The sequence below is a fragment of the Acinonyx jubatus genome, chromosome B2 (assembly GCF_027475565.1).
Source record: "Acinonyx jubatus isolate Ajub_Pintada_27869175 chromosome B2, VMU_Ajub_asm_v1.0, whole genome shotgun sequence".
In the NCBI taxonomy this organism is placed as follows: domain Eukaryota; kingdom Metazoa; phylum Chordata; class Mammalia; order Carnivora; family Felidae; genus Acinonyx; species Acinonyx jubatus.
The window spans coordinates 46,699,305-46,708,910 of record NC_069385.1 but is presented as its reverse complement, the minus strand read 5'-3'; positions in this window follow the sequence as shown (position 1 = coordinate 46,708,910).

Below are 9,606 nucleotides of genomic sequence, written 5' to 3'. Positions count from 1 at the left end.
TAGTATTCTCTATCATTCGGTGTATTCCAACTCTAATTTTATGGCATTTAGAATTTGACTTTCTAATCAAATACAAACATAAAATACATAGCTGGTGAGCTATGAATGGAGACAAAGATCTTGAGCAACGTTCATCTCAACTCTGGTGAAACCTGGAGCGTTGTCTCTCATATTTTATAATATATGCTTCTAGTGGCTTCATTTCTCCTATTCAGAGCACTACTTTTTAGTTTATGAGAACTTTAAGTCCCATCATTAAACCTTTACTAATTGTCTGTAACCTCCTTGGTTACACTTAGTTTCCGTGAAACTGTAACCAAATTTCATTCCAGTCTCTCCTATCATCTAGGAAAAGTTAATTAAAATCCCCAGACCTCAATTCTGTCTGTAAATATGTAAAATGAAAGGGTTAAACTAGATGTCCAGCCGTAACATTTTATGATTTTAGGTGTTTATACATTCTTGGAATTAGTATGAATACATAGTGGTGCCTTACTGAATGTTACCTTGAGCAAATCTATTATCTATCTACACGTAGCTTCCCTGGCACAACCAATCCATTCAGACTTACTTTATCCTGTTATTATATCTAAAGGTCAGTTCAAATAAAGTGACCAGTCAGAACCATTCTTCTCTGAATCACAAGAGCTCCCCAAACACAGCAGTTTAAAATGATGAAGTATCTGCCCTAGAAGAATCTCTCAATATGGTACTGAATTGGCATGGGTCATCAATCCTAATTTCTAGACTCTGCATGGAGGTAACTGTGTTTGGAATGGTTGTTCTTAAGCCAAAGACTTAACATCCACAGGGTTAACATTATGTAGAGCAGAGGTCAGTAGCTCTTGAACTGGGTGGTAAATATCAAAGAATTGAGACATATAAAGCAGGAACTTTGGGATGCTTTGAGGAGTGCACGTCAAACCACGACAGCCTCAGATGTTGTGCTCAAGAAGTAAGAGGGCCAAGAAGAAAAACATTAGTCAGGTCTGGGACTCCACTCATTCCAATAATATCCCTGGCAGAGAAATTACTACCTGTTTTGCAACATAGCCTTGAGGCAAGTCTGGGCAAGCTTTGGGTGGGCGAAAAATTGGCTTCCCAAAACTGACCTGGTTTGCCAAGCTAACCCACATACATGCCTCACACATGGAATCTTCTTTTTTCCCTCCTTTCTTTCCTCTTTTCCTACCCCTTCATTTCTCACATCCTGCCTCTCTGCCTCCTCCTCCAACCTCCTCCTCCTCCTTCTCCTCCTGGCCTCCTCCTCACTGCCCACCCCCACCCCCAATCTGTCTGTTCCTCTCTTTCTTTTTCAGAATGATCTGTGGAAATGTGGAATGTGTTTGTCAGACAACTACATCAGGGACAGTTAAGCATAAGCCAGAGACATGAGTTTTGTCGTCATGATAAGTGCTTGGGGTTCCCCACCAGCTCATTTGTTTATGTTAGTTAAATACTAAAATCAAGATCTTTACTAATTTATAGTTCAAATACACATATGAGCAAATATGTATGTGTGTACATGGAAGTATATATGTACGTGAGTCTGAGTTTGTATAAACACTGATGGATGTTTTTCCAAATGAACTGATGATGACCTCTAATTTGTGGTTTAACAGAAGGAACTTTATGTCCTACTTTTCCTCTGGAGAAATTAAAAGACTACTAAGGGTGGTGGTGGGGCAGAATTGTGCATATTTGTGTATGAGTATGTGAGTGTTAGGTAATATTGGGTGGAAAATTTAGGGATCTTTTCCTTTGTAGTATTCCAAATAAATCTGTTTGTGTCATGGATAGTTACTAGGAATAAATATCTTTCTTCATGAAGTCCTTCTTAATTTCCAGAAAGTCTTATAAATGTTTATCGATAAGATATTTACATAGACTTTGCTTCATTAACAGTAATTGCTACCTTTGAGCATTTACTCTGTCTGGCATTGTCTAACACTTTACATTCTTCGTGTTTAATCCTCATAACCTTGAAAGATGTGCATTAATGTCCCCAGGAAAGATGAGATTTAGGGAGGCTAAACCATTTCCCTGAGGTTATAGAGCAAATAAGTTGTTCAGCTGTTGAACATAGATCTCTCTCTAGCCACAGGACGCCTACCATTGTGACATAAAGATAGATAGGGGGCTTATTTAATGAGAGCTTGTCTGTAAAGATGGCTGCTTTTGGTGAATTTTAAGCTAATGTAAAATAAGTTGATAATTACTATTTTAAGTAATTATCTTATGGTCAGTCTAAACATACTCATAGGCCATGTATAAAAATTCTTAGAAAAGGTTTTAGAGTAGATGTAAGCAGCAGAATCATAATAGTTATCTGCTTTTAAAGAGTGACATAGCATCATTTTCTCGACTTAAGATAGCTTTCAAATAATACACCTGTATCTGCAGCAATATTTGGGGGTAATATTTCCTGGTATCTAGTTCTCTTAAAGAGAATGAAGATAATATTTAGTGAAGTCTACACAGGAACAGAGAGTCTCCTTCCTCACATTTGTCCTTGAGATGTAAGGCAAGGATTGGGGGACTCATTGCATAAATGTTGACCCAAAGTACATAAATTTAATGGTCAAAATCCCTTTTAAAAAATATGTTTAAGGTTGGGAAATATTTTATTTCCAACCAATAAATAAATTTTTATTTCTTGAAAGCCTGTTCTTAAAGCTATGTGCTATTTACATGTTAGACCACACAAACCTGTTGTAGACCTTACCACCACTCTAGGGATTGGCTATTATTCTCAAATCAGGCTCTTTTGGTTGCAAGAAACAGAGTTCCTCTTTTCATGATGTCTCAAAAGTGTTAAGTTATTTTAAGGATGGATGGAGAGTTTATATAATAAGGGAGCCAAGAAACTCATGGTATTGCTGTACAATAAAACCTTATAAGAACTTCAGTCAGAACTCTGTCAGAATGGGAAGTAGTTCAAGAAACTCACTCTTTCCACTCCAGGAAAGGATGATATTTTTCTGGCATTAATTTTTCTTTAAATGTTTGGTGGCATTAACCACTGAAACCAACTGGTCCTGGGATTTTCTTCGTTGAGGGGTTTTGACTGCTGATTTAAACTCCTTACTCATTATTGGTTTCTTCAGATTTTCTGTTTCTTCATGATTCAGTCTTGGTAGGTTTTAAGTTTCTAGGAATTTATCCATTTCTTCTAAGTTATTCAATTCGTTGGCCTATAATTGTTCATAGTTGTCTTATGATCCTATGTATTTCTGTGGTGTCAGTTGTAGTATCTTCTATTTCATTTCCAATTTTATTCATTTGAGTTCTCTCTCTCTCTTCCACCCCCCCTCTTTCACCCCCCCCCCCAATTTTGTCTAATTTGCCAGACTGGTTTCTTAGTCTAGTTCTTAGTCTATCAATTTTATCTTTTTGAAAAACCATTGTCATTGATCTTTCCTATTGTTTTTCTGTTCTTTATTTCATTTCTTTCTGCTCTTTGTTATTTCCTTCCTTCTGCTAATTTAGGGCTTTGTTTTTCTTTTTCTAGTCCTTGAAGTGTAAAGTTAGCATGTTTATTTAGGATTTTTCTTTTTTCTTAATGTAGGTTAAAACTACTTTTGCAGCATACCGTAGGTTTTACATAGATATGTAGCATTTTCATTTTCGCTTGTTTTGAGATTTTTTTTTGTTTCTCTTTTGATTTCTTCTTTGACCCATTGGTGGTTCATGAGTGTGTTGTTTAATTTCTATAAATTTGTGAAATTTTCAACTTTTCTCCTGTTATTCATTTCTAGTTTCCAACCATTATGGTTGGAAAAGATACTTGGTGTGATTTCAGATTTCTGAAAGTTGCTAGGACTTGTTTTGTGACCTATCATATAATCTATCCTAGAGAATCTTCTGTGGGTACTCCAGGAGAATATGTTTTCTGATGCTGTTGGATGGAATATTCTGTATATGTTAGGTCTATTTGGTCTAAAGTATGGGCCTAATCTAAAGTTTTTGTTGTTGATTTTCCATCTGTTAATTACCTATTGTTGAAAGTGGGGTATTAAAATCCCCTACTATTATTGTATTATTGTCTGTCCTCCCTTCAAATCTGTTAGTATTTGCTTAATATATTTACGTGCTTCAATGTTGGATACTATATATTAATGATTGTTATATCTTCTCGATGAATTGACTCCTTTATCATTATATAATGATATTCTCTGTCTCTTGTTACTATTTTTGGCTTAAAGTCTATTTTGTCTGATAAAAGTATATCTACCCCTGCTTTGTGTTGGTTTCCATTTGCATGAAATATCTCTTTCTATCCCTTCACTTTGAACCTGCATGTGTTCTTAAAGCTGAAGCGAGTCTCTTGTAGGCAGCAAATGATTGGGTCTGTTTTTTTTATCCATCCAGACTCTGTAAGTCTTTTTTTTTTTTTTCACTTTTTATTATTGAAATATAGCTGACATGCCTCTGTAGGTCTTTTGATTGGAAAACTCAATCCATTTATATTTAGAATAATTGATAGGTAAGGACTTACTAATGCCATCTTGCTGTTTTCTGGTGTTTTGTAGTTCCCTTGGTCCTTTCTTCCTGTCTTGCTGCCTTCCTTTGTGAAGTGATGATTTTCCATAATGGTATGCGTTGATTTTCCTCTTACCTTTTGTGAATCTATTATGTTTTTACTTTGTGATTACCATAAAGTCTACATAAAACATCTTATAGATAGGGATGCCTGGGTGGCTCAGTCAGTTAAGCATCCAACTTGGGCTCACATCATGATCTCACGTTTCATGAGTTTGAGCCCTGTATCGGGCTCTGTGCTGACAGCTTGGAGCCTGGAGCCTACTTTGGATTCTGTGTCTCCCTTTTTCTCTGATCCTCCCCCACTCGCACTCTGTTTCTCCCTCTCTCTCAAAAATAAACATTAAAAAAAAATTTTTTTTAAATCTTATAGATGTAACAATCTATTTTATGCTGATAGCAACTTAACTTTGATCACATACAAGAACTATGCCCATTTACTGCCTTTTCTTTTATGTTTTTGATGTTACAATTTACCTCTTTTTATTTTATTACTTATTTTTTTTTAATGTTTATTTATTTCTGAGAAAGAAAAGTGTGCATGAGCAAGGTAGGGTCAGAGAGAGGGGGAAAGAGGATCTGAAGTAGGCTCTGCACTGTTAGCACAGAGCCTGATGTGGGGCTTGAACTCATGAACTGTGAGATCATGACCTGAGCCTAAGTCAGATACCTACCTGACTGAGCCAACCAGGCACCCCTGCCTCTTTTTATATTGTGTATCCACTTCTTTCACCGTTTCTCTTAAATGGTAATGAACTCCTTCAGCTTTTGTTTGTTAGGGAAAGTCTATCTCACCTTCATTCTGAAGGACAGTTTCACCAGATAAAGTATTCTCATCAGCAGTTTCTTTCTTTTAGCACTTGGAATATATCATCCCATTCTCTCCTGACCTGCAAAATCTCTACTTAGAAATCTGCTGATAGTTTTTCCCTTGTATGAGATAAATTACTTTTCTCTTGATGCCGTTAGAATTCTTTACTTGTCTTTAATTTTAGACAGTTTTATTATAATGTGCCTTGGAGAAGATTGTTTAGGATTTACATTTTTGAGATGACCTATTAGCTTCATGAACTTGGATATCCACATCTCTCCCCAGGTTTGGGATGTTCTCAGCCATTATTCCTTTAAATAAGCTTTCTACCCCTTGCTCCCTGTCTTCTCCTTCTGGGACTCCAATTATGCAAACATTGTTCTTGGAATCATGCTCTATAAGGCCCATAGGCTTTCTTCATTCTTATTTTTTTCTTTTTTCTTTTTCTTCTCTCATTAGATCATTTGATCTGTTTTGTAGATCATTGATTCTCTCTTCTTGGTCAACTCTGCTGCTGAAACTCTCTATCCAGTCCTTCAGTGCAGTCACTGTATTCTTCAGCTGTAAAATTTCTTCTTTTTTAAAATGTTTTATATCTCTTCTTTGAACTTCTCATTTTGTTCATGTATTGTTTCCTGATATTATTACATTTTCTTCCAGTATCCTCTTGTAGCTCTCTGAGCACCTTTAGGACAATTATTTTAAATTCTGTGTTGGGAAATCCCTGGATCTCTATTTTTGGGGAGCCAGTTACTACGGGTTCTACTGTATTCCTTTAGTGGAATCATTTGTCCCTGATTCTATGTGATCTCTGTAGCCTTGTGTAGGTGTCTATGCATTTGAAGAAACAGTCACCTCTTCTGTGGGGAAATAGTTTCAAGAATTCCTTATACTTACATAAATGGGTTTAAAAAGCTTAGAAAAAAAGCTGCCACCACAGGACAAAAGCACCCAAGGTTAGTTAGTGAGATATTGTAATGGGATCACAAGTAACTTGTTACATCACCTGCAGGAAACTATTTTCCATCTGGTGCCAATATACTTTGATCACTTCAAACTCCACTTGCCCTCCAGACCCTGTGCTTCTTACACACACAAGTTAATGATTATCTGATTGTTTTCTTCATATTCACCACGTGTATAAGATCTTGAGCTCAATAAATACGGAGATGAAACCCCTGTTCTGGGCTTTTGCCTCCTCCTGGACATTAGCCTCTCTTGTATTCAATTCTGCATTCTCTCTCTTGCTGGACAAGAAAGAACTCCAAACTCATTGTCTGCAGCACTCTTCCAGATATTATGGACTGACTTCATTAAGGGAAAGCTTTCACCTGTGGGTGGGGCACACTGGAGCATATTGTGATCCCAGGTCTGCTGGTACTGGACACCAAGTGTGAAGGCATGTGACAGCACTGTGTTGGGGGTAGGAGGATACATGATGTCTCTTTGGCTCGGGCTACTGGGCTCCACAGTATTGACAAATATATGATGCTTAGTAAGCACAGCAGTAGTCCATAGTGGCTGCAAACGTTGTTAGGGTTCTCAATGGCTTCCAGATCCAGTGGCTAGGGAGCAGGGCAGGCAGAAGTGGCAGCTGGAGCTGGTGATGGGCACATAGGCTGCTACAGGGGCCAGCTGCAGGTGCCTGTGCAGTGGCAGAAGTTGGTTGCAGACATACACATGGGGGGGTCTGGGGGGGCAGGCAGCATTGGCTGGGGCATCTGCAGGGGCTCTGGTTCTGGGTGTGCTCTCCTGTGGTTGCACAATTGCCCCCTACACTTGTGCCTGCAGGGGAGGTTGATGATGGGGATTGATCCAGGGGCATACAGGTGCATAACTGGAGGGGCCAGCTGTAGGAAACACAGTGGAGAAGCTAGAGCAAAAGACAGGGCCTGATGTGGGCCCACAAGCTACGGCATGGAGGCCCTAGCTGTCAGTTTATCCTCCTGTGGCTCCAGGAGGTCTCGCTGGGTATGCACACTGCAGTTGAGGTCAGGGACAGTTGTCAGGCCGTTGTGTGCAAGTGCACAGTTAGAGCGGCTAACTTTGAATGTGCACACGGCAGTGGGGGTCAGCTGTGGGGGTTTCTGCTGGTGTCTTGCACTCTTGCAGCTGTAGAGGCCTGGGCTGGTTGCTGGTGTAGTTCCGGGCTCTGATGGGAGTGTGGCAGGGGAAGGAGGAGGGCAGAGGGTCTCAGCTGGCTGGCATCAACAAATGAGAACACCTGTGGGGGGAGAGTTGGCAAAATCCACAAGGGTTCTGTTGCATCTGTGCTGGCCGTTCATTTTTTCAGTAGCAAAATCTGCTGCATTTGTCTGCAGATCAGGTTCCTGTCAACTGTGACTGCTCCTGTTGAATAGCTGCTAATGGTAGCGCCTGCTTTCCTTCTTCATTCCTAGCTGTCTCTCAGCTGTGCTGGTCTGGGTGGAGTGAAACCAAAGCAGGATCTTCGTGTAGTGTTCCAAAAGACTGGGTAAGCTTGTTGTTCACCCCACTATCCCTTTCCTGACAAAGGGAACTCTTTCTACCTGGGAAGTTCCCTTTCGGTTCATGAACAGTGCTGGCTGGTGGGTGGAATGATGCAGGAAAAATGAAGCTGTCTTCACTCTCTTGTGAGTTTTCAGGTTTTCTGTTCCACTATGTTGCCAAAGTTTCTTTAGTGAACTCCAGAGCTCTCCTAGAACTCATTTTGTTTGTAGATAGCTGTCTAATTGTTGATCTTTGTTGGCTGGGGGGAGGTGGGGAAGGAGGCTGAGTTCTCCTATGTCACCATTTTGGTCTCTTCTATTATTTTCCGGCTGATAGTTTCCAACCTTCTCCTCCAGTTAAGCCACAAATACCCTCGTCTACATTTAAGACCCCTTTCTTTTCCCTTTGGGATAACATTGGCTAGAGCTCAGTCAACCAGCTTATTTCAATGTATCTGTTTTTTGAATATAGTAGCCTCTTTTGTCCGTGCTTAAATGATTATGGGAGTCTAGAAGGGAGACTTCTAATACATACACTTATTTTTTTTTCATGTCAGTAAAATGAAAGTATGGGACTCTTCACTTTGATAAGTTTTGTCAACTGCTCGGTTACCACTCAACTAAAGACACCTAGAGGGTGAGAATCAGTCCTCCGTTGAGGGCAACTAATGTACACAGAAACGTTCAATGGGCTCAAAAATAGTTGTGTAGTTACAGCTGCAGCTCCATCAAGTCTTCAGCTTGACACACCCCACACTTGGCCTTCTTTGTTTTGCAGCATCAGCTCATTGTTCTTTAGCACATTTTAACTTGAAAAAGTTTGACCGCCTTTAATAACTAAAAGCACTCTATGCTATCAAGACGAGTGTTGAAATCTTCCATCCCACTGAATAGACAGCAGATAGTCCTCTGATAACTATCTGGAGCCTCTCTGGAGAGGATACGAGCCACATGACCACTGCTTCCTTTATTCTACCCACTCTGAACAGCATGAAGGCTTCATTCGGTCAGTAAAGAGATTTTCAAACATTACCTTGCAGACTGGCATGAACTGGCTGCAGAGCAGCAGATTTATCTGGTGAGATTCTTCTAAGATATGACTCATGCCCAAGGAACAGGGTGGGCTCAGAAATATTTTTTTAAGTTCCTCCAGTAATGTTGGTGAATAGCCAGAGAACCATAGCCCAGAGCATCAAAGAGAAATGTAGCTCCTGCTCTCATCTTGTGAACTTTACACTACTGTCTAGAGTAGTGCTGTCCAGTGTGGTAGATGGTAGCCACTAGCTATGTATGGCTTTTGAGCAGTTGAAGTGTGGGCGGATACTTGGAGACTTCAAAGACATTTAAATTTATTTATTCATTCATTCATTCATTCATTCATTCATTCATTTTGAGAGAGAGAGAGAGAGAGAGAGAGAGTATGAGCAGGGAAGGGACAGAGAGAGAGGGAGAGACAGAATCCTAAGCAGGCTTCTCACTGTCAGTGCAGAGACGGACTAGGGGCTCAGTCGCACACACTGCAAGATCATGACCCAAACTGAAATCAAGAATTGGATGCTTAATGACTGAACCACCCAGGCTCTCCCAAAGACATGTTGACATAACAATATTTTGAACATATTGGGTCGTGCAAAAATTTTATAAAATCTTATTTCACCTGTTCCCATTTATTTATTTATTGTATATAGACGACATCACAAAAGTGTTGTGATTTTTTTCTATTAAGATTTTACTTTAAATAATCTCTACACCCAATGTGGGGTCAAATTTACAATCCCAAGATGA